Source organism: Triticum urartu, chromosome 5 (genome assembly GCF_003073215.2).
Source record: "Triticum urartu cultivar G1812 chromosome 5, Tu2.1, whole genome shotgun sequence".
NCBI classification, from domain to species: domain Eukaryota; kingdom Viridiplantae; phylum Streptophyta; class Magnoliopsida; order Poales; family Poaceae; genus Triticum; species Triticum urartu.
Window position 1 is genome coordinate 57,666,337 of NC_053026.1, and position 27,072 is coordinate 57,693,408.

The window sequence follows — 27,072 nt, forward strand, 5'->3', positions numbered from 1 at the left end:
CCTCCGTTGTCCTACCTCAACCCGCCAGTTCACCGGCGCCTTTCCCCTGTGGCAAAGGCAACGCCACATGGCCAAATCGCCAGACCCCCAAATCGCAGCTCTGGGTTGCCGTCTCCACCTCGAACTACTGCAAGCTGCCCTGATGTTTTAAGCCGCCGCTCGCGTCAAACCGCAGCGGGTGAGCTGCCCTTACGTGAGGGCCTCCGTCGGGCTGGCCTCACCTCTGTCAAAGTCGCCTACCTTCTCCTCCGGTCGTGTGGTGAGCCGCCCGGATCCGCGGTCTCCCCTCGTTTCAAGCCAGCCGTACACGCCTCCGTGAGCCGTCCCCGCGTGACCTGCTTCTGTGGATTCAAGCCACCTCTGCTCTCGCAGTGTCGACCACTAGCAAACGCAGTCGAACTGCCTCGCACTGCTTCTGACCCGCCGAGGCCTCGCCTCGAGCCGGTCTCCGCCGTGCTATTACTTGCTCTATGATTACACCTCTACAGCCACGGGGCCACCTCCGCCAACCGATTACCCAAAGCCAGTCCTTTCGCTGTTGTCGGGGCTCCACCGGTGTCCTTACGTCGTCGCAGAGTCAAGCTATTGGTTTCGCCGTGTGAATTGCCTTACTGGCCCGTCATCACCGTGGTGAGCTTCGAGCCGCCCCCATGTGCTTCACCGCCCCTATGACCCACCATCGTTGTTGCTGCCTCGTCTCCTTTGCCGGCTAAACTATCACCGGAGGCGTCTGGCCGAGTCACTGGCCGCGGCCGCAGACCGCCTCGCCGGGGGCTGTCGTGGCTTCGTCATTGCTGTTGGTAGAAAGGAAGAGGAAAAGAGAGTGTCAGGCTACCAGACAAAATTGTCAGGGCCTATCTTGGACGAAAGGTGATGGATGTTTCAAGTACTAGTGCATTTTCACAGAGTGCATCACAAGAAAGGATCATATATCGTCTGAATATATCAGGTGATATCCATCTGGTTTACTTTTTATCAGTACTTGTTAATTCTTTGTGAAAACAATCACTCTGCCCTACAGTATTGTTATGTGCGGGACAATTATTTGTTACAAAGCTGGTGTTATACCGCAGATACAGAATGTGTGCCAGCATCATTTTGCACTGGTATTTGTTTGTGCCATGCTGCTCGATGAAAATACGTGCAAACGGCCTCCTCTGCTGCCCAATTTACACTAATATGATGTGGTTGAATCTCCCGTCCGCGCGGCTTACCGCGCTTGCGATTGCCTCGCCCGTCTGCGCTGGCTTACAACGCCGCGGCCGGCTCATCTACCTGCCCCCGTGGCCGACTCGGCCGTGATTGATTTTAGCTTCACCAAGGTGATCATCAACTCCGCGGTGGGACAGTGCTGGCCTGGTATATTAGGTGAAATCCATCCAGTATATTTCTATATTACATATTATTTTCTTTAAAAGAGCAATTACTCTGGCTTTCAAGTTCTCCCATGCAGGATTCAAACCGGTTTTTTATCATGGTCAATTATGGAGAATCTCAAGCCAACTCCTCAAGTCGCCTTGAGACTCGGGGGCTAATAATGACATGGCTCAGTAAATGCTGCCAGTTTAAAGGCCGTCAGAAAAATTTCTGGCTCAAAACGAAGAATTCCGGCTCAAGGAGAATTTATTCTCTCAAAGTTCGAGTTCTCAGGAAAAATTAAAAGGGACCAAAGAGAGTTTGTTACAAAGCACAACTCAAACATAGATACCCCGCTCCAAACGATCAATTGGGGGCTGATTGTATTCGAATCTAGCTTAACCCTCTTGGTCCGGCTCATGATCGTATTCAAATCTAGCCGTTAAACCTCATGATCACTAGGGGGCTTCCTGTTCAAACATAGGTCTTATTCGAACCAAAGAGAACATAGCTGTCGGTACCCTCTTGATCGGCACAATGCCAAACTCACTAGGGGGCTTCTTGATCGTATTCGAATCATAGCTTAACCCCTTTTGAGTCCGACTTGGATCGTATTCGAATCAGGGTTGTTAAAAACCTCTCAAGGTCATTTGGGGGCTTCCTGTTCAAACATAGGTCGTATTCGAACCAAAGAGAACATAGTTGTCGGTACCCTCTTGATTGGCGCAATGCCAAAGCCACTGGGGGCTACATGATCGTATTCAAATCCTAGATTAACCCCTTTGGTCCGGTTTAATGATCGTATTCGAATCAGAAGCCTCAAATTCTTCTTTCTATTTTGCTTAAGTTTTTTGAAAACAGTCTTTTGGGTTTGTCTTGAGACTTTTTGTTCATATCTGAGGCATATATGTGGTTTCGATTAACCCGACTTGGCTTTGGATGATAAGTATATATGACAGTCATAAACATTTGAAAAAAAATTCTAAAGATTGGGTTATCACCCTTACTGCACAGGTATCCTAAACCGGCAGTATGATTCAATATCACAGGAACCGGTTTCAAACCGGGTTATATTATTCAAATCTTTAATAGCCAACATGGCTGGATTTTTATTATGGTTATCAATAACTAATATTATGATTGAGGTTTTCAAAGTCGCTTCAGCGCAATGGATATTATTTTATCAATGGATATAATTTATTCTACAATGGGAGGAATAGTCCCGAGTCGCTGCAGGCTTACGACCCGGCACTTGGGGGCTACATTATTCAAGTTGAGATCACATCAAATATGCAAGTCACATGTCACTGCCAGCATGCACCATGGCACTTGGGGGCTAATGCAAAGACATTTTTACTAGCCTTATTGAAGACCCGACTCATCACATCATAATGAGTCGGTCCTTGGGGGCTACCAATTGCTCCTGTCAACAATTCAAGACGTGGGTTCAAGCCCCATGATGGGGGTTACATCATATGATGTTCTTTTCAAAGAAGTATATATAAAGTCCCAGCTCAATAGTATATTACTGAGCCGGCCCTTGGGGGCTACACGTTGCTATTCATATCTACATGATCATATTTATAAAGTCCCTGCTCATTATTGCATAAATGACCCGGCCCTTGGGGGCTACACTGGTTGAAGTTTTTATGAGCATAAGGAAATTACAAGTCCTAGGTTGCTGCAAGCATGACAACCCGGCACTTGGGGGCTACATATGTGGAATATTCAGTTTTGATTAGTGACTGAGATGGATAATCTGGATTTCTTCAAGGTTGCAATATTTATATTGAAACAAGTCTTAAGCTATCACTATGCTTCTCCTTTTAAGACTTGGGGGCTACAGGTAATATGGATATGAGGGAGAGAAATCTTCAAAATTCTCAGTTTTGACCCGGCGTTGGCAACAGTTATAACTTGGCATTATTTGTTTATAACCCGGCAAGTCTTTCATCTTTAAGCCGGTTGAAGGTCACATGAGTATTTCAAAGACCAATATTTTTAAGCATTGGGAGCTGAGTCAAATGAATTATTCTTCACAGTCTTTCTTTGTGAGAAACCAACGTCAACAAATTGATTATGAAGTTGGCTATTGACCCGGATTTTCTGGAAGAAGGAAATGACAAGGACTTAAAGATGTTCAGGTGCCGGCTTACAAGAATATTTAACCCGAAGCATGACCTGTAAAAATTGTTCTTGTGTTTTGTTTAAAGGATCAGTTTAACATGGATAAATCCAAATTAAACTGGGGGCTAATGTCGGGGATATACCCCGCGGTGTGACCCGGCCGGAGATATGACCCGGCTAGGACTTGATGTTTCATTAGTGACCCGGCAGACTATAAGCCGGCAGGAACAGTTAAGCATTGTAAGCTGACAGACACAGTCATGTAACCCGGCAGACACAGTCATGTGACCCGGCAGACACAGTCATGTAACCCGGCAGATACAGTCATGTAACCCGGCAGACACAGTCATATAAGCCAGATAGTTAAGCCGGACAGTTAAGCCAGATTGTAAATCAATAGTTAAGAAGCCCGCAACGTTAAAAAAGCCCATGGAGAGAAGCCCATGGAGAGAAGTAAAAATAGTTAATTCTTAAGTCCGAGTTGGACTCTACATGTAACCCACCCCTTCAACATATATAAGGAGGGGCAGGGCACCCCAAGAGGGAGAAGTTGAATAATGATTAGATCTAGACACAACTAGAAGAGCCGGAGTTACGGCGACTCCCTCATGATGATAATGAGACCTAGCCACAAACAACATGTAGGGTTGTTACCGGATGATGTTTCCCGGGGCCCGAAGCTGTCTAAATCTTCGTCTTGCGTGTTGCGTCTCTCGATCCCGATCAACCCCTTCAAGCTACCGCGTAGATGCGCTGGCCTCACGACTAAGTCCTGACACTAGGACATCTGACGTGACATTTCCACGACAAACATGGAACAAACTTCATCTTCACCTACAACTAGCAACGCTATAAGAGGGGCTTAGCAAAGCGGTAACATAGCCACACAACGGTTAGCTAGGAAAGGTGGGTTAGAGGCTTGGCATGGCAATACGGGAGGCATGATATAGCAAGTGGTAGGAATCACAGCATAGCAATAGAGCGAGCAACTAGCAAGCAAAGATAGAAGTGATTTCGAGGGTATGGTCATCTTGCCTGAAATGAACTCAGAGTTGACGAAAGCTTGATCCTCGTAAGCGTACTCAACGGGTTCCTCGATCACGTACTCGTCTCCCGGCTCTACCCAAAGCAAGAACACAAGTAAACGACCAACAATCAATCACGGTGCAATGTGCAAGCAACATGATGCAAAACATGGCATGATATGCGAGATGTGATATGCAATGCATATGCGTGCTCCAGAAGGGAAAGATTGAACAAGGCATCAACTTGGCAAACCAAGTGTACCGCTGGAAAGATGAGTTGATTTCGGTCGAAATCGATATAAAGATCACCGGAATCGGATGCACGGTTTGCAAATGGAAAGCAAAACAAGAATGGCACAATTCTGCGATTAACAGCACGATGCCAACTAGAATGCAACAAAAAACTAAGCTACTGCACTCGAACATAGCAACAAAGCACATGGAAGTGATCTACACAAGATGCTTGACAAAATATGAACACTGAGCTACGGCTAAATCACACAAGAGCAGGTTTAAACAAGCATGGAAAAAGAGCAAAAGATAACAGCTTCACAGACTTAGTGAAAATACTAACATGCCAGAAATTAACATCAGGAAGCAATGTTTAGAGCAAGCAAACAACATGCTACAGGAATAGAACATAGCAAACAAAGGCATGGCATGAATATGCTCAAAGCATAGAACAAAAGTCGCTTACTGACCATAAGCCAAAAAGGATCAGGAGATATGATGGCACCCATGTAAACATAGCAAGTTTCGTTAACAGATTCAGACTTAGCAGAAAACTGAGCATGGCATAAAAAGAATTATGAAGGCATCTTTGCGAGCTCCATTCACTCAACACAAGGCATTGCATGACAAGATAAGCATAGAATAAGCAAGAAGACATGTTCAAGAAGCTAACCAAGGCAATAGAAAGTTTATAGCATGCATGGATCAACTACAACAAGCATGGCAAAATTGATTAACATGTAAACAATCTGCCAGGAACATTTTGTAGCGAAAGTATAGCAAGATTGAGACATGCTAGGGCACTCCATAATTGCAAAAAGGTGCATGGATGGATAGAGCACAACCATATGTCCAAATCATCCTTACTGAAGGAACTCAAATAAAGCATGTATCTCACTGTAGCAACATGGATACATGGCATAAAAATAACAGCAGAGCAATGACTTAGTGAAATTCTAAGTCTCTAAAATCAGCAATATCACGAGAGCTACTTTGCATGCTTGTGCTAGTCACCACAAAGATCACAAAAATACATGGCATACACCCTTGTAAAGATGGCATGGCATAGATCAAAACACATGTAGAGCTCATGCCCATATGCAGCACACAACAAATGTAGCAAAAATGACAAATCCTCATACTTTGCTAAGAATCAGCATCTAACATTCTATAGCACTCTTGTATCAATGATTTAGGCATCAAGATGGACTCAAACAAGCATGTCACAATGGAACAAAATGAAGAGCACATCATGATGAACATTTTGATATATAATGCGCATGAAATGGAGCTATGGATGAGAAGTTGTGATGCAATGAACAGGGCCTGAAAAATGTTAGGGGAAAAGGACTTAGACGAAAATATACCCTCCGGATCTCAGATCTAGGGTTTGACTTTGGCACGGAAACCGAGGTTCGCCGGAGATGCGCCGGAGTTGGGGCCGGAGTTGGGGCCGAAGACGGAGAAGGAGACGGCCGGAGAGGTGGTTCGACGGAGGACTTGCCGAAGACGGGGAACCGAGGAGGCGGCGCGGGCAGCCGGTGGCGCAGGTCGCCGTGGTCCGGATCGACCAGAGGAGGTCGCCGGCGGCAGGTGCGGGCTCCTGCCATGGCTCGGCCGCCATGGCGGCTGTGCTCGCCGGCCGGGGCGAGGGAGGTCCTTGCGGCGCGGGGCGGAGAAAAGGAGGCGGCAGCGCGGGCTCCCGGGCGGCAGGGACGGCGCGGTCGGCGACGAAGGCGAGCGGCGCGGTGGCGAGCGACGGTGCAGGGGCGGCGGCCGGCGGCGAATGACGAGGTGGCGGAGCCGCGAGGCGGCGGCGTAGGGGAGATCCGGGCGGCGGAGCACGGGGGGCGATCCGGGCTCCGGCGGCGGCGGTTCGGGCCTGTGCGGGCCCACGATGGGCTCCGCGGGCCGACGGTGCGGGGACGGCGGAGGAGGACAGGTGGCGGCTCCGGATTCGCTCAGGAGGCAGTGCGGACATGTCCGGCGGCGGGGTGGACATGTCCGTCCGCGAGTGGAGGAAGAAGCTAGGGTTTCGTCCGCGAGATTTCGGAGGGAGACACATATTTATAGGTAGGAGGAGGTAGGAGTGTCCAAATGGAGTGTAGTTTTCGTCCACGCGATCGTGATCCGACGGCGGAAGACATGGAAGAGGTTTGGATGGGTTATTGGGCTGTTTTGGAGGGGTGTTGGGCTGCAACACACATGAGGCCTTTGCGGTTCCCCGGTTAACCGTTGGAGCATCAAACGGACTCCAAATGGCACGAAATTTGACAGGCGGTCTACCGGTGGTATACCAAGGCCACTTGGCAAATCTCGGTCCAATCCGAGAACGTTTAACACCCGCTCATGAAAAGAGACAAAAGGGGGCGTCGGAGGACGTAGGAGTGTCGGATTGCAAAACGGATAACGGGGAAGATGCTCGGATGCATGAGATGAGCACGTATGCAAATGAGATGCACATGATGACATGATATGAAATGCATGACATGAACAAAATGCAAAATGAAAGACAAAAACCCAACCATGAAGGGAAACTCATATCGCATCTCCGGAAAAGGCAAGAGTCGGAGTTACAAATATGGAAAATTGTATTCGGGGTGTTACAACGCTCCAGCACTACGAGTGGATCTCGTCCCGAGATCTAGGATGGCACCGGAGGGTAAAGGAAGAGGAAGATAAGAGGTAAAACTAAGTTGCTTCTTTGACAAACGAGTGAAAACAAAGAACCTTGAAAAGTTAAACCATTTCGAGAAAAGAATACAACGGAGATAAACGAGGTTGACAATCTCTGACGGAAAAGAGGAACAAGGAAGAACAAATTCGGACAGCACTCCGGTTGACAAGTGGTACAAAACTTGATAAGATGAAAAGAACTTGAGCACAGGGCACAACACTCCGGTTAAATGGATAAGCAAAGGAAAGAACACGATCCTCACCATTCGAGATGATGAGAGAAAAGGGCAACATCACAATGCCTCCAGAAGAAATGAAAGAATGGAATGAATGAACGGAGGGAAACAAGATCTTGGGAGAGCACGCTTACAACAAATGCTAGAACGGAGTTGTTGGATTATCAACAATGAAAGGATAAACTTGATATGGGCTTATGGAATACATCTCAAAATTATGAGGTGAAATTCTGCCACTAACGGAAGCAATAGACTGGATTTAGGTCAATAAGGAGATGACAACTCCTTTTGCCGAGAGGATAGGAGAAAAACTTAGATCATTGATAGACACCACAATAAGAAACATTCCTTAGGGAAGGCTTTAGGTGAAATATAACCCAAGATAACTCCAAAGAAGAGATTGATGGGTTTAAATATCTCATTCCTGAACTTGTGAATCATGAAACACTCAGAAATTGTCAAGAATGACATAACACCACCTCAAAAGATAAGATAGGAAGAAATGCACTTCGTAATGTAAGATGAAGAATACTTAAGCTCCTCTGAAAAGAATCTCGATGAACACTTCGAGAAGGAATTAAATCCTTGATGAACCAACATGTAGAGCCTCCATGAAGAACTCTGATAATGAAAGAATGATCCAACGAAAGGGAAGAGAAGTTGAAAACACCAGGTGAAGCCTTGTGATGATTAGATGGAGCTTCGCGATGATATAATAGAGAGATCTTGGAACTTCGGGAAAGTATGAAGCACTTGAACCGAGAATTTACTCATCGTAAACACACTCGGAAGAATGAATGCATCACTTGGATGAAGCAAGAATAAGAATTATGTTATGCGTATCCTTCACCAATTTAGATTGATGACAAACAACGGATTAGGCATACTACTTATTCTCGTAGAAAGCATTAAGATAGATATAGTGCCAACTTGGGAAGATCTTCAACGAACCACCGGTAGTGTCGTGGGTTTGTCACGGCAGATGTCCTCGTGAAAGGACTTAGTTGTGGAGCCATCGCAACGGGTTAGCTTAAAGGGGTTAAACCGGACAAGGGGACACGGGAGTTTATACTAGTTCAGCCCCTTCAATGAAGGTAAAAGCCTACGTCTAGTTGTGATTGGTATTGCTAGGGTTTCGAAGGCCAGGGAGCGAATCCGCTTTGTCTGGCTTTCGAGTTGTTGTTGTCTATCCCTAAACCGCGGTCGGGTCGTTCCTTTATATACATAGGTTGACGCCCGCCGGGCTACAGAGTCCCGAAGACGGTTTATAAACGTATCCGGTTCGGCCTCTCTCTTTCTATCTTACTATACAAGTTACATGACTAGGCCGGTTTACATTTACATACTGTAACTCGCCTTTGGGCCCTCCGTAAAGCGCTAGCATCTTTACGTCTTCATGGGCTTCTAATCTTCAAGGAGTCAACCCGGCTACATAAGGCCGGTTTACCTCCAGTAGTAATATCCCCAACATTAGGCCCCAGATTGGTTTGAACTTGTTCATGTCAATCTTCCACACTTTAGAAAAAAATCTTCTCTTTTGTCTTCATTTTTGATCTTGTAAACCGCCGTGACGTCATACTTCAAAATTACGATAAACCGTCCTGACGTCATCCGTCCGTTGATATAGCAGATTTCCTTCATTTAATATATATCCAGTTGTCGAGGCGACACCTTTATTAACTTATCCATTTTTTGGACTCCTCAACTCCCGCACTTGCCATTTTTCACTTCACCTTATAAATAGGGCCGAGGGGTCATTTTCACCGTTCCCCCCCCCCCCGTACCTCTTCGCATCGTCTTCCTCGCGCTGCTCAGCCTCTGGAACTCCGCCGCCACCGTCGACCGTCGTTTCTGCTCCGACCTCGGCCGCTGCATCGCCCTGAACGCACCAAAGAACTGCGGCGCCCTTCCGCTTCCTCACTAGCTCCGGTAAGTTCTCTACTTTTTCACCATAGATCTGTTCTAGGGTTTCGATATTCCTCACAGTTCTTCCGAAGTTCATCAGTGCTATTCTTCCATGTTCTTCCTTTAATAAATGGACACTTCATGCTTGATACATCTCTTACCGTAGCTTACTTACCATGATCATCACAAATCTTTATGCGCAAAGAACTGATCTGTCTATCAAAAATTGCTTCAGTTCTGCACCCATTCAAGATCCAATTATTTTTGCTTTTCTGTCTTATCTCTAGATCCGAAAGTTTTATACATCACTGTGAAATCTGTTTCTCCTCGCACCAATATAAGCGACTTGATATTGGATAAATAGTCTATGCCATTAGCCCTCTAATAAACTGGAAGAGCATGTTACCTTCATAATTATGCTCCGCTTTAACAGTGTCTGATCAATCCTGCACTAGCATTACCTTCTTTCTCATCATACTAGTCTCCGAGTTGTACCATTTATTATATTAGTACATTTCTTACTCCCTTGTCTCTTGTGTATGATCATGCATAATTTATAAACCGGCCTTTCATTTTCAGTTTGTTCGCTTTGCAATGGCCAAACAGTTCACTGCCTGCAACTGGGCTCGTTCCTGGGTTACTGAGGCTCAACTGGATGAGATGGTTAGCATCGGCTCTCTGCCTAAGAAAACGGAGATCAAATGGCGAGCCCCAGGAACTGAGAATCCTCCAACCCCAAGACAAGGCAAAGTGGTAATCTTTGTTGACCATATAAGCCGTGGTTTCAAACCGCCAGGGTCCAAATTTTATCGAGATGTGCTTGCCAGCTTCCAACTGCATCCACAAGATATTGGTCCCAATTCAGTCTCCAACTTATGCAATTTCCAAGTCTTCTGTGAAGCCTATTTATAGGAAGAACCAACTGCAGAATTGTTCCGGGATTTCTTTCACTTAAACCGGCGCACAGAGTTTGTGAATGGCCCAAATACAGAGCTTGGTGGTGTTTCAATTCAAAAGCGGAAAGAAGTGGAATTTCCTCATGCCAAACACCATAGCCACCCAAAGGAATGGAACCAAACATGGTTCTATTGCAGAGACACTTCGCCTGAAGATGAGAATCCCCTCCCCGGCTTCCGAGATCATAGATTATCCAATACTCACCCAATGCCACAACGCCTGAGCTCCTCAGAAAGGGCAAAATATGCTCCTCAAATCGCCAAACTCCGGGCCTTTATGGCAAACGGTTTAACAGGTGTAGATTTTGTACGCTGTTGGATATCCTGGAGTATCTTGCCGCTAAGCCAGCGTCCCGGTTTAATGTGCGAATATACCGGTGAGGTTGACGATCCTCAATGCCACTGCAACATCCAATTATCTGAGGAAGAAGTTACTGAAGGTGTAAAGAAGATTCTGAATGAATCGGAACTGGTCTGTAGTCAAATCGGCCTTAGTCCCTTCTACACCAAGAACAAACCGCCTGCTGTAAGCATTACACTTCCTCTTCATCTCTAATATCTTTGACTTATACAAGCTGTAACCCTTCTTCTTTATATGTATAGGGTGATGACCCCTTCTGGAAACAGAAATCCATAGATAAAGCAGCAAAGCCAATTGGAGACAAAGTGGCCAAGCCAACCCGCCCGAAGACCAAAGCCGTAAAACGGACGTCAAAGCGGAAAATGTTGGGAACGTAGTAATTTCAAAAAATTTCCTACGCACACGCAAGATCATGGTGATGCATAGCAACGAGAGGGGAGAGTGTGATCTAAGTACCCTTATAGACCAACAACGGAAACGTTAGCACAACGCGGTTGATGTAGTCGTACGTCTTCACGGCCCGACCGATCAAGCACCGAAACTACGGCACCTCCGAGTTGTAGCACACGTTCAGCTAGATGACGATCCCCGAACTCCGATCCAGCAAAGTGTCGGGGAAGAGTTCCGTCAGCACGACGGCGTGGTGACGATCTTGATGTACTACCGTCGCAGGGCTTCGCCTAAGCACCGCTACAATATTATCGAGGATTATGGTGGAAGGGGGCACCGCACACGGCTAAGAATATGATCACGTGGATCAACTTGTGTCTCTAGGGGTGCCCCCTGCCCCCGTATATAAAGGAGCAAGGGGAGGAGGCCGGCCGGCCCCTATGGTGCGCCAAGGATGAGTCCTCCTCCTAGTAGGAGTAGGACTCCTACTAGGAGGGGGAAAGAAGTGGGGAGGGAGAAGGAAAGGGGGGCGCCGCCCCCCCCCTCTCCTAGTCCAATTCGGACCAGGGGGAAGGAGGCGCGCGGCCCACCCTGGCTGCCCCTCTCTCTCCACTAAGGCCCATATGGCCCATTACTTCTCCCGGGGGGGGTTCCGGTAACCCTCCGGCTCTCCGGTTTTCTCCGAAATCACCCAGAACACTTCCGCTGTCCGAATATAGCCGTCTAATATATCAATCTTTATGTCTCAACCATTTCGAGACTCCTCGTCATGTCCGTGATCACATCCGGGACTCCAAACTAACTTCGGTACATCAAAACTCATAAACTCATAATATAACTGTCATCGAAACCTTAAGCGTGCGGACCCTACGGGTTCGAGAACAATGTAGACATGACCGAGACACGTCTTCGGTCAATAACCAATAGCGGAACCTGGATGCTCATATTGGCTCCTACATATTCTACGAAGATCTTTATCGGTCAGACCGCATAACAACATACGTTGTTCCTTTTGTCATCGGTATGTTACTTGCCCGAGATTCGATCATCGGTATCTCAATACCTAGTTCAATCTCGTTACCGGCAAGTCTCTTTACTCGTTTCGTAATACATCATCTTGCAACTAACTCATTAGTTGTAATGCTTGCAAGGCTTATGTGATGTGCATTACCGAGAGGGCCCAGAGATACCTCTCCGACAATCGGAGTGACAAATCCTAATCTCAAAATACGCCAACCCAACATTCACCTTTGGAGACACCTGTAGAGCTCCTTTATAATCACCCAGTTACGTTGTGACGTTTGGTAGCACACAAAGTGTTCCTCCGGCAAACGGGAGTTGCATAATCTCATAGTCATAGGAACATGTATAAGTCATGAAGAAAGCAATAGCAACATACTAAACGATCGGGTGCTAAGCTAATGGAATGGGTCATGTCAATCACATCATTCTCCTAATGATGTGATCCCATTAATCAAACGACAACACATGTCTATGGTTAGGAAACATAACCATCTTCGATTAACGAGCTAGTCAAGTAGAGGCATACTAGTGACGTTTGGTTTGTCTATGTATTCACACAAGTATTATGTCTCCGGATAATACAATTCTAGCATGAATAATAAACATTTATCATGATATAAGGAAATAAAATAATAACATTATTATTGCCTCTAGGGCATATTTCCTTCAGAAAACGGCTGACCGGATTAATATGGAGCTTGATGATGATACTGATGACCCAGAAGCTGAGGTAGAACTTAACTCACTTGGCTCTCTTTTTATGCATCTTGTTAACAATGATCTTCCTCAGGAGGAGGCCGAAGCTAGTCAGGATGAGGACGTAGAGGTAATTACCCTTTCCTCCGGTTCAGACTCTATGCCAACACAAAAACCTCGCCAAACAATCCGGAAAGTAAGCTTTTCTCATCCTCTTGCTCACTTGGATCCAACATTTATTTTGAAGACTCAACAGCATGAGGCTCGCCAGACAACTCGGCACAGTGGCCAACAGGTCACCTCTACCGGTTTACCTGATACTCCAGTTCAGATGCGTCGGTCTGAGGTCTCTCCTACTTCTGACCATTCTTACCCCAAGGCAGGTTATTTGAGACAGCCTCTTAATCCGTCCGATTCAAATTATCAGGTGACACCTCCTTCCTCTTCTGGTGAATCGACAGCAACTCAACTCCCCCCTTTGAAAACTATGGCTGGGTGAGTTACGAAAAACCTTTCCTTTCAACGCACCCTACATCTTTTGAACAGGATGTTAACCCTTTTTATTCTGTTTGCAGGGCCAAAGCCAGACCCAGCAAGAAAGCTTGGGTCACCAATCCGCCAGAAGACCCTGTTGCTGAAGAAGAAGAACCAAGAGTTGAACCGGAGCAAATAGGTGAACCGGAAGGCCTCCATCCTGAATCAACGTTTGATGATCCACCCCTTGATGGCCAACATACTGACGAACCCACCGATGTTGAGCCTGCCGCCCCTGATGGTGAACCGGCAGAACCAAACCGGGCTAATCCAATGAAAGACACTGAAATTCCATCATCATCCGCCCAAAATCCTGAAGGCCAAGGCGATGATGTTATTATTACTGGAGCAGGCCACAGTTCTCCTGGTCATCCCGTCATTTTGGCTCAGCATAGTGCCAAAGAAGAGAAAATTGCCAGGGATAAAGGTAAATGGAGCAGCGACTTATCAAACTATGCTCATCTTAACGCTGATGAGCTTCATTCTGGCTTCTTGAACCGTCTGCACTCAAACCGGGATTATGAAGCCGGTTTGGTGAATTTGATGAAAGAACGATATGAGGTAAATTCTTCTCCCTTGCACATTGATTTATAGCTGAAATACTATTCCAAGTAGCCCCCAAGAGCCGTTTTATGATTGTCAATCATAAACCGGGTCTTTGTAACACTTTAAGCATCCCATCATTAATCCTTTCCAAGGCGTGTCTTCAATCATAGATAAAACTCATGTTTGAAAAATGAGATAACATTCTGTAGCATAGCCCCCAAAGGCCGGTTTAACTTGGCAAGTTAATCCGGTTTTTAATCCACACCGCCAGTTTAGAACAAACGTACATTAGCCCCCAAGTGTCAAGGATAATGCCTGCATTGTTCTGGAGACTTGCATAGAAGGTAGTATTTGAGAGCAAATAAGCATTAGCCCCCATGTATGAAGTGGATAACTTGTTATATGCTTTATACTTAGTGCATATATATGTTGTTTTATTGAAGATAACTTCAATGTTGCAGGCTAAACTGAGAAGCAAAGATGCAAAAAACTCTTACTTGCAAGAAAATGTGAAGTCGCAACAAGCCGAAGCTGCAAAAGCCAAAGAGGAGCTGACCCAGGCCCTGGCCGGAATGGAAAAATTGAAAGAATCCTTCAATCAAGATCGTGCTGCATGGGAGACCGAAAAAGCCGGTTTGACCAAAAGAGCCATAGATGCCGAGGAAGCCCTGAAACCGGTGGCTGAAGAACTAGCCGGTTTGAAGCGCCAAATCAACGCTATGACCTCTGCTATCTTTGGTAAGTATCTGCTTATGTATGTTGCATCAGTCAATGAATCTTAAAACTGACCATGATGTGGAAAAAATCTTTGGCAGGAACTCAGATCACTTATCTTGGTGCAGATATACGGATGAAGCTCAAAGCGGCATACACATTGGTTGAGCAGCTATACTCTGGATCTCAGCGAGCCATTAGTACAGCAGCTTATAACAAACCGGCACCAACGTTGATTAAGGAAACCCTTGAGAAGCTGGGCATGTTACCGGCGCGTATTGCCGAGTTGAAAAGAGCCGCTGCAAGAGCCGGAGCATTAACTGCCCTTATTCGATCCAAGGCCTGGATTCCAGATCTTGAAGCGGAGGATATCATTAAAGGGTATCCAGGCATTAAAGAAGATGGCTCAAACTTTGACAATGATGATCTTCAGCGGTTGACCAAACAGATGCGGCCAGCGGCCAGCAAATTAGCTGAAGACACCGATTTGTCCCATTTTCAATCGTTTTATGATGCAGAAGGGAAAAGACAGACGGCCGAGATCCATGAAGTCGAAGAACTTGTGCCTCCGATTCGTAAGCACACTTATACCCCTGATATTAACCCTTCTGATCTAATCTATGAAGAAGCAGTATTCCAAGCTTTAACCGGAATCGATTGGTCAACGGCTGATTTCCAGCAGCTGGGGAGGGATGAAGAAGTGCGTACACCAACTAATCCGCAACCGTCAAACCATCATGATGAAGAGTCCTGATCCGGTCGCCGGTTTATATGGCTACTGTGAAAAACAATGACACTGTTGAGCCGCTTTAAAGCTTCATGTAATAGGATAGCTGAAACTTTGTTTATCTGCCATGCCATCGAGCATGCTTCATATCCCTTTGTGACAATCTGTGCCGCCCTTCAGGATATATTTTATGCATAGTCTATGATGACTTGTCTTCCTGGGTACAAAAAACTTAAAAGTGTCTAGCGGTTTACCGCTAAACATGTCATAATATCCAAGAAGTATATAGTACTTGAGCTGAATAATCAAGTGTTTGTATAAAAAATAATGTACAGAACATACCTCATTGAGTGAGCAAACATGTATACAGCAAAGGTGTTTAACACCAACCCGATACGTTTGATAATCTCATCTTCATAATGCCAGTCTATCTATTAAACCGGACCGGTATACCTACCGGATTTTCTTCATAACACTGGTGATTTAGTCAAACCATACCGGGTCAGTGACCACCAGTTTATAACTGATCATGAGCCAACAGCTGGTGGTTGGAAAGCAAGCCGGATCAAGGATGCCGGTTTATCAAAAAATACTTATGATTATCAACAAACAAAATTCAAATAGGAAAATATGTGAGGCTTTTTACGAGCTGCCAGGCTCCAAATCGAGGCTTTTCATGGGCTGCCAGGCCTCTGAGTTAAACCATTTAACAAAGCCTTTTAAGATGGGCCTCCAATTAACCAATCACCGTTTTAACTATGACAAGTTCAGGGTCTGTAAAAGATTGACTTGTCAAACGTTCGATGGGTCATACCAGGATTACCTGGATAGGACTGGCTTACTTGATGAAGGCAGGTTAACCCAGGGTTTTAGGTGAATACACCAGGCTTCCAAGCCGTGGCTTGATAGCCAATTACGAGGGTCCTTTCAAACTCTTTGTTGTTGTGCAAAAAAGAGCCCACAAGTAACTTTGTGAGCGATGCTCAGCGTGTGCCTATGTTTGAGCTTGTACAGTGCACAATACTCTCTTTGGATCCACAAATTTGTCCTTGTGTGGCTGAAAAGCCTATCAAGAGGTGTAGCTGTGGTTCAAACATGACCAAGCCCCCTAGTGATTTTCTTTATCTTTATGCAGTTGCTAAATCCGGTTTAACAAAGACTCCGCTTTAACCGTTAACTTGTAAAAGCACACATATGATATAAGAAAGAACAGATACCCCGCTTATAACGGAGGATCCGGATTATTATATGGTATATACACTGTCATAATTATGTACAGGTGAAAAAGCCTATGGCTTCAAGTATAATAAGGCCGAAGGAGAGCTATGTTCCATGGCCGCTTTGTCTCCTCCTCCGATTGACGTGAGTCTTCATGCTCTCGAACATCAATGAGGTAGTAGGATCCGTTGTGCAGATTTTTGCTGACCACAAAGGGTCCTTCCCAAGGGGGGGATAACTTATGCATATCAGTCTGATCCTGGATGAGCCGGAGCACCAAATCACCTTCTTGAAAGGTTCTAGTTTTAACCCGGCGGCTGTGATAATGTTGAAGATCTTGTTGATAAATCGCCGAACGCGCTGCTGCAAGATCCCGCTCTTCATCCAACAGGTCCAGAGAATCCTGACATGCCTTCTCATTATCAGCTTCAACATAAGCTTCCACACGGGGCGAATCGTGACGGATGTCACTAGGAAGAACCGCCTCTGCTCCATAAACCATGAAGAATGGCGTGTAACCCGTAGACCTATTGGGTGTGGTGTTGATGCTCCATAACACAGAAGGTAGCTCCTCAACCCAACAACCCGGCATCCGCTTTAAGGGAACCATAAGCCTTGGTTTGATACCCCGCAGAATTTCTTGATTTGCCCTTTCCGCTTGACCATTAGATTGGGGGTGAGCCACTAATGCTAGATCAAGCCGGATGTGCTCACGTTGACAGAATTCTTCCATCTCTCCTTTTGACAAGTTAGTGCCATTATCTGTTATAATGCTATGTGGAAAGCCAAACCGGAATATCACCTTTTTGATGAATTGAATCGCTGTGGCTGCATCACACTTGCTGACTGGCTCTGCCTCTACCCATTTAGTGAATTTATCAACTGCTACTAACAGATGGGTCTTCTTGTCCTTGGAGCGCTTGAAGGGTCCAACCATATCCAGCCCCCAAGTGGCAAACGGCCACGTAATTGGAATCATCCGCAACTCTTGAGCCGGAATGTGCGCACGGCGGGCAAACTTTTGACATCCATCACATCTTTTGACCAAATCCTCCGCATTAGCATGCGCCGTCAACCAGTAAAAACCATGGCGAAAAGCTTTAGCAACCAACGACTTTGAACCGGCGTGATGACCGCAATCCCCTTCATGAATTTCTCGCAAAATCTCACAACCTTCTTGAGGAGAAACGCATCGTTGAATCGCTCCTGAAACACTGTAACGATGTAACTCCCCGTTGAGTATGGTCATGGACTTGGAACACCGGATTATCTGTCGGGCCAACATTTCCTCAGCTGGTAACTCGCCCCGGTTCATGTAATCCAGATATGGGATCGTCCAATCCGGTATGGCATGCAAAGCTGCCACTAATTGAGCTTCCGGATCAGGAACAGCGAAATCTTCTTCGGTTGGTAGTTTGACTGACGGATTGTGCAACACATCAAGAAAGACATTGGGCGGAACCGGTTTATGTTGGGTACTAAGACGACTTAAAGCATCCGCCGCTTCATTCTTTCGCCGGTCTATATGGTCCACCTGATAACCTTTAAAGTGACCAGCCACTGTGTCCACCTCTCGCCGATATGCAGCCATGAGTGGGTCCTTAGAATCCCAAGTGCCAGACACTTGTTGAGCCACTAGATCTGAATCGCCGAAGCACTTAACCCAGCTCAAATTCATCTCTTTAGTCATCCGAAGACCATGGAGTAAAGCCTCATATTCAGCTGCATTGTTAGTACAAGGGAACATTAAACGGAGGACATAACAAAACTTATCACCTCGTGGGGAGGTTAATATGACTCCAGCCCCCGAACCCTCTAGTTGTCTGTACCCATCAAAATGAATAGTCCAATATGTATTATCTGGTTTCTCCTCAGGTGCCTGTAACTCCGTCCAATCGTTGATGAAATCTACGAGTGCCTGGGACTTGATCGCCGTGCGGGGTATATATCTGAGCCCGTGGGGTCCAAGCTCAATGGCCCACTTGGCAATCCGGCCGGTTGCCTCTCTGTTTTGAATGATTTCACCCAGAGGAGATGAACTAACTACTGTGATAGGATGGCCCTGAAAATAGTGTTTGAGCTTCCGGCTTGCCATAAACACCCCATACACCAGTTTCCGCCAATGCGGATACCTCTGCTTTGACTCAATGAGCACCTCACTGATATAATAAACCGGCCGTTGAACCGGATACTCTTTTCCAGGCTCTTTGCGCTCTACCACAATGGCTACGCTGACAGCCCGGGCATTAGCAGCCACATATAATAATAAGGGCTCTTTATCGATCGGTGCTGCCAGTACGGGCGGTTCCACGAGCTGTTTCTTCAGATCTTCAAACGCCTTATCAGTTGCTTCACTCCAGACAAAGTTATCCGTTTTCTTGAGCATCTGATATAAGGGAATGGCCTTCTCTCCAAGGTAGCTGATAAACCGGCTCAAGGCTGTAATCCGGCCGGCTAGACGTTGCACCTCGTTAATACACGCCGGTTTAGCCAAGGACGTAATCGCTGCAATCTTTTCCGGATTAGCCTCAATGCCTCTGTTTGAAACCAGAAAGCCTAAGAGCTTGCCTGCCGGGACACCGAAAACACACTTCTCCGGATTGAGCATCATCTTGTAGACCCGGAGATTGTCAAAAGTTTCCCGTAGATCATCTATCAACGTCTCCTCCTTTCTGGATTTGACCACAATATCATCTACATATGCATGGACATTGCGCCCAATTTTCTTATGAAGGCAATTCTGAACACATCGCTGGTAAGTTGCCTGGGCACTCTTGAGTCCAAAGGGCATGGAAACATAGCAGAAGGCTCCAAAGGGAGTTATAAAGGTTGTCTTCTCCTGGTCCTTAACTGCCATTTTGATCTGATGATAACCAGAGTAAGCATCCAAAAAACACAAACGGTCACAACCCGCCGTAGCATCAATTATCTAATCAATGCGAGGGAGAGCAAAGGGGTCTGCAGGGCAAGCCTTGTTTAAATCTGTGTAGTCCACACACATGCGCCAAGTGCCGTTTTTCTTAAGAACCAGCACCGGATTGGCTAACCACTCTGGATGAAAAACTTCAACAATAAACCTAGCAGCCAACAAACGGGCGACCTCTTCGCCTATAGCCTTGCGCCTTTCCTCGTTGAAGTGGCGGAGGAACTGTCAGACCGGTTTGAATTTCGGATCAATGTTGAGTGTGTGCTCAGCGAGTTCTCTCGGTACACCTGGCATGTCAGAAGGTTTCCATGCAAAGATATCCCGATTCTCACGGATGAACTCGATGAGCACGCTTTCCTATTTGGGATCCAGGTTAGCGCTGATGCTGAACTATTTGGATGAATCGCCAGGGACAAAGTCAACCATCTTAGTGTCCGTAGCTGATTTGAACTTCAATGCTGGATCATGTTCCGTGGTTGGCTTTTTTAAGGAGGTCATGTCTGCCAGATCAACTTGCTCCTTATAGAATGTTAACTCCTCCGTGGCACAAACCGACTCAGCATAAGCCGCATCGCCTTCTTCACACTCCAAAGCAATCTTTCTACTTCCATGTACTGTGATAGTCCCCTTATGACCTGGCATTTTAAGCTGCAGGTAAACATAACATGGCCTTGCCATAAACTTAGCATAAACCGGCCGCCCAAACAGAGCGTGGTACGGACTTTTGATCTTCACCACCTCAAATGTCACTATTTCTGACCTTGAATCATAGTCATCTCCAAAAGCTACCTCCAAGGCTATCTTACCAACAGGATATGCAGACTTACCAGGCACCACACCATGAAATACCGTATTCGACGGTTTAAGATCCTTATCTGTCAACCCCATACGGCGAAATGTATCATAATACAAAATATTGATACTACTTCCCCCATCCATGAGCACTTTAGTGAACTTGTATCCCCCAACTTGAGGGGCTACCACCAAGGCCAAATGACCTGGGTTATCAACCCGGGGCGGGTGATCCTCTCTGCTCCACAAAATAGGTTGCTCCGACCAACGTAAATACTGAGGTACTGCCGGCTCAACAGAGTTGACTACCCTTTTGTGAAGCTTTTGATCACGTTTGCACAAACTAGTAGTGAAGACATGATATTGCCCGCTGTTCAGCTGTTTGGGATTGCTCTGATAAGCCGACTGCTGCTGCTGCTACTGATTCCCCTGATGGTTGTAACCTCCCTGGTTGCCTTGGTGTCCTTGATTGACGTGTTCGGTTTGATTGCCTGGAAACCCTGAACCGGAACCACCGCCTCAGTAACCCGGCCCGTGGAAACCTCCTCCTGAACCGCCGGGCGGGCCGTTGTCATATTGGAACATATTGGAATTCTTGAAATCCCGCATGATATAACAATCTTTCCAGAGATGTGATGCCGGTTTCTCCTTTGATCCATGCTTTGGACAGGGCTGATTTAACAAACGCTCCAAATTGTTGCCTGGACCTCCACCCCTCTGGGGCTGTTTGCCTTTACGGCGCTGGCCATTCTCCTGTGCGTTGGTATTTGCGACAAAGTCCAAACCACTATCGGCCTTGCGCTTATCAGTGTTTCCATGGCCTGCCGGGTTGTGTTGTTGGCCTTTGTTATTGCCGGTCTTCTTACCCTTCTCCGGTTTGTCCTCCTTTGAATCCGGATCCTTGGTATTATCTGAATCGGCGTATTTAACCAAAGCAGCCATGAGTGTTGACATGTCGTTGCAGTGACGTTTGAGCCTTCCCAACTTCTGTTTCAATGGTTTGAAACCGCAATTACCCTCTAACGTTAGCACTGCGGTGTCTGCGTTGATACGATCTGATGAATGCAAAATTGCCGAGGCCCGTTTGACCCAATGGGTCGTGGACTCCCCTTCCTCTTGGACACAAGCGGCCAGATCTACAATTGACATCGGCTGCCTACACGTAACCTTGAAGTTCTGGATAAACCAGTGCTTCAATTCGGCCCTTGATCCAATAGAGTTGGTCGGCAAGCTCTTCAACCAAGTGCGAGTTGTTCCTTCCAACATCATGGTGAAATATTTAGCACACACCGCCTCGTCCACATCTAACATCTCCATTGCCATCTCATAGCTCTCCACCCACGCCTCTGGCTGCAAATCGGCGGTATAATTCGGTACCTTACGAGGTCCCTTGAAATCCTTGGGTAGTCGCACATTACGCAAAGCAGGAGATAAACACGGTACCCCTAAGGAACTAAACATCGCCCCTGGCTCCATGGAGGCAGTGGGGTGAACCGGAGTATGCTGTCGTGCCTCGTGTCGAGTTGTCAACTCGGCCTCTCGACGTGCGTGGCCATGATCCACAACATCTTGTGCATTAGCACCTCCCCCGGCCGGGTTGTTCCCTCGTGGCGAATTTCGGCGGCGTGCACTACTGGACATGGCCGGTTCGTCTTCCACGTGTCTGCTATAACTCCGGCTTGGGCGGGGAGTGGATTGAATCCTCTCACGGCTGTGTGAATATGCTTGCTGTTGATTTAGCGCTGTCTGAAGGAGATCCCTGGCCCGACGTGCTTCCACTGCCACTGGTGACTCGCCGTCGGTTGGGAGGGCCGCCAGGCGTGATGCAGCGGCCACAATGTTGTCCAACGGGTTGGAATAATGCCCGGGCGGCGTTGATGGTACAATGTTGTTCCGGCGAGGCAGGTCCGTCGTGCGCGGCTGAACCGACGCTCCTGCTCCCGGCGCCCCCGCCTGGTTTAGTGTGGGTTGGTTACCAGTCCCTGCGCCTGGCGTGTTGAAAAGATTCTGCGGCTCATAAACCGATGGGAGACATGATCGGTACCTTCTTCTCATGACTTCCTCTGAAGCATTCTGATCCAGTCTAATCCGGTAAGCCTGTGCTTCCAACTCGGCCCGCTCCGTAGCCATCCTGGCGTTCTCTGCTGCCAGGTCCGCCTTGGCCTGGGCTATCTGATCTTTCACCTTTGCGATCTCCGCATCGTGTTGATCCCTGGCTGCTGCGTCTACCTCCGCAGTCATCAATGTTGCCAGAGCGTCGAACAAATCATATAAGACTTGGGCCAGAGGTAGCGCCGAGCTTCCTGCCCCTGCTGGTGTGGCCGTTGTTGAACCAGAGAGCATTGCTGTGGCGGTAGATGAATGAGGTGCCGATTGTGTGCCGGCCATGAAGATGGCGGACCGGTTTGGCAGACCGAGGGAATCCGGAATACTGTTGCCCTCGGATCCTCCCTCAATCCGGCCGTCCTGCAACTAGTAAAGCGATTCGGTTTCTCCAGAAGACTCGTCATCAGAGCAGACTACGGTTTCTCCTTCAGACACCGGTCCGTCCTCGTGCCCTGACCCATGGACGACACCTACGAAAACATTCCTTGCTCGGGCTGAACCGGCGAAGGACTTGCACGCCGAGCCGTTTCGATGATGTCGGTGCAGATGTCCGGCTCGGGGGCCGGTTCGCCGATCTTGCCGATGAAGACATGAATCCCACCAAAGGGGACCCGGTACCCGTATTCGATTGAACCAGCCTCGGGACCCCATCCTGCGTTGTCGATGTAGAGCTTGCCGCGGCGACTCTTTGTCATCCGGCCCACAGCGTATCCCTTAAGTCCATCGAAGCTGCCCTTCAAGAACTCGAAACCATCGTGCGATATCCCCACGGTGGGCGCCAACTGTCGTGGGTTTGTCACGGCAGATGTCCTCGTGAAAGGACTTAGTTGTGGAGCCATCGCAACGGGTTAGCTTAAAGGGGTTAAACCGGACAAGGGGACACGGGAGTTTATACTAGTTCGTCCCCTTCAATGAAGGTAAAAGCCTACGTCTAGTTGTGATTGGTATTGCTAGGGTTTCGAAGGCCAGGGAGCGAATCCGCTTTGTCTGGCTTTCGAGTTGTTGTTGTCTGTCCCTAAACCGCGGCCGGGTCATTCCTTTATATACATAGGTTGACGCCCGCCGGGCTACAGAGTCCCGAAGCCGGTTTATAAACGTATCCGGTTCGGCCTCTCTCTTTCTATCTTACTATACAAGTTACATGACTAGGCCGGTTTACATTTACATACTGTAACTCGCCTTTGGGCCCTCTGTAAAGCGCTAGCATCTTTACGTCTTCATGGGCTTCTAATCTTCAAGGAGTCAACCCGGCTACATAAGGTCAGTTTACCTCCAGTAGTAATATCCCCAACAGGTAGGATTTCGAAACAACGAATGAATTGATATGATAACGAAGGAAGAGAAATCTAGAACAAACCACCGTAAGAATTAAAAATGAACGAAGAAAAGATAAAGAAACACCGGGAAGAATTAGCAAATGAACGAAGATGCTTGAGAGAATTTAGATGCAAGTGAACGAAGAGATTCCGAGCTGATTAGAGAATACTTGAATGAAGCACCGGTAAGATTTAGAGAATGAGAGCTGAAAGCTGAGAATGAATAAACCCGAAATGATGGCCTCCAAAGAATCAGACTGAAAAGACTCCTGAACTGCTCCAGATGGGTGAAAAGAATTCTCACAAATGAAAACAATTATGAGAGGATGGCATCAAGCTTGAACTACACATCTTGAGAGAACGTGTAAGATTTGGAGGAAAAACTCTTCTTCGGTCTTCAAATGTTGAGAATGACGATAAGAAACACCACCATGAGTTGTTGAGGCACTCCAGAATGAAAATTAGAAAGGTTGAACCAACGATAGAAATAATTTGAAAACGATCTTGGAGAAGGCATTTGACTGATGATAATTCATTCTTACGTCAAACTTTGAAAGATTTGAGAATAGCTCTGGTAAAATTAGAAGAGTCAGGTAAGATCCTGGAAAAAGACCTGTGGGTTAGGGCCCACTCAAAAGAAACACCGTTGAACGATTATTTGAAAGGGAAATTGCACCAGTAAGAATTAAATGGCTTGAATGAGATAACAATCTCGAAAAGGCTTGAACGAATACAGAGTGGAAGCATGAATCTTCGAGATATCTTCAGCACTCCAGAACAAATGAATAGCAAGGAGTGGATGATTAAGAGGTGCACCGGCATGAGAAAGCATTTGAAATGAGGAAAAGGGATATGATCAACACCAAAAGCTCGATTTGAATCCACCGAAGAAGATAAAAGAAACGAAGAATGATGAACTTGAAGCTCCGTTAGTATCTTCCTGAGAATCACCGGATAAGAATACTGACAAAAAAGAATAGAGAGACTTCACATCAATAAGATGGATACTTGATTAAGAAATCTGAGTCCTTGAAAAAAAAGGGGGGGGGGGGGGGGAAAAGAAAGGCAGCTTGGGACGGAAGAAATGAGCACCGTTGAGAAGAACTAATAATTGATCTTGCGGACGTTGAAAATGATCGGATCCACTTGAAGAGAAGCACACCAGTTGAAAAGGATTGACATGAAAATCTCGATTATCATGAAGGATTAGTATTCCCATAGAAGTATGAGAACACCGCTTAGGAAAAGTATGGAATCAACACTTGACATTGAAGCAACTCGAATACCACAAGAAAACAAAACAAAGGATTTGGCTTGCAGGATCAACCGGTAACAAACATATGATAGATCCCATATCGTATCATGTGTCTATTGGAAGGATATCCTACGATATACTTGAATTCCCACTTATAAACTCCCAAAACTTTCTGGTTATACAATCAGGTGTTGGGGATACATGGGAAGCATAATATCTCACCCAAAACTAGCAAATCCTACATCCAGCTGTATCCATCCCTCAACACATAACCAAGAAACCTTCAGAAATCGTGTACCTCAACCTTCGAAAAGCATCCGTCATACGAGTTATGGCAATACTCCCAAACTCCCGCCCCAGTACTGGGTGGCGTCGAGGTTATCTCACCAACAACTGCATAAAAGAGATTTTCGATGTCGGCGAACTCAGGTATTCCAGAACTGCAACGATAAAATTGTGACGACAACACCTCGGAGCTCAACTCCCCAGGACACTGCCACAACCCTAAATGTCAGGAGGCACCAAGAACAATGTTCTCATCACAAAACCATCGAAACGATTCCAAGATACCCGCGTGATCCTAAAAAAATTAGTGAAATTTGAGAAGAGAAGAGTTAAAACTCTACGTCAGGAGGCCTCACCAGAGCAACGAAGGGACTGAGGAGTAAAAAGAATCCTACTCTTCGATATATATAATCCTATAAGACTCAAAACATTTTTCTAGACTCAACAACGTCAGCGATTCGATCAAGCAGGGGGCTCCTAAGTCGGGGAAGGCTCTGATTACCAACTTGTAACACCCACGATGCGGCTATATCTCCCACGTGTCGGAGCACGACTTAGAGGCATTACTGCATAGTAGGCATGTCGCAAGAGGGGTAATCTTTACACATCCCATGTATTGAACAAGAAAGGGATAAAGAGTTGGCTTACAATCGCCACTTCACACAATACATAAATATAGCATACATCATCCAGAATACAATCAAGGTCCGACTACGGAACCAAAATAAAGAAACACAACCCCAAATGCTAGATCCCCAATCGCCCCAACTGGGCTCCTCTACTGATCATCCGGAAAAGACACATAGTAATGGCCTGAATCCTCGTCGAACTCCCACTTGAGTTCGGTAGCGTCCCCTGCACTGGCATCATCAGCACATGCATCTGTTTTGGAAGTACCTGTGAGTCACGGAGACTCAGCAATCTCACACCCTCGCGATCAAGACTATTTAAGCTTAAGGTAGGGAAGGGGTAGTGAGGTGGAGCTGCAGCAAGCATTAGCATATATGGTGGCTAACATACGCAAATGAGAGCAAGAACAGAAGCAAAGCACGGTCGAGAAGCTAATAGTGATCAAGAAGTGATCCTGAAGCTACTTACGTTCAAGCATAACATGAGACCGTGTTCTCTTCCCGGACTCCGCCGAAAAGAGACCATCACAGCTACACACGTGGTTGATTCATTTTAATTTAAGTTATGTGTCAGGTTTTCTACAACCGGATATTAACAAATTCCCATCTTCCCATAACCGCGGCCACGGCTTTCAAAAGTTCAAACCCTGCAAGGGTGTCCCAACTTAGCCCATCACAAGCTCTCACGGTCAACGAAGGATATTCCTTCTCCCAGAAAGACCCGATCAGACTCGGAATCCCAGTTACAAGACATTTCGACAATGGTAAAACAAGACCAGCAAAGCCGCCCGAATGTGCCGACAAATCCTGATAGGAGCTGCACATATCTCGTTCTCAGGGCACACCGGATGAGCCAGACGTTGGGTTGGCATAGATCCTAGTTGCCCAGGGGGCGCCGGACATCGCTCAGGTTGGACCAACACTTAAAGAAGCACTAGCCCGAGGGTTTAAAATAAAGATGACCCTTGAGTCTGCAGAACCCAAGGGAAAAAGGCTTAGGTGGCAAATGTTAAAACCAAGGTTGGGCCTTGCTGGAGGAGTT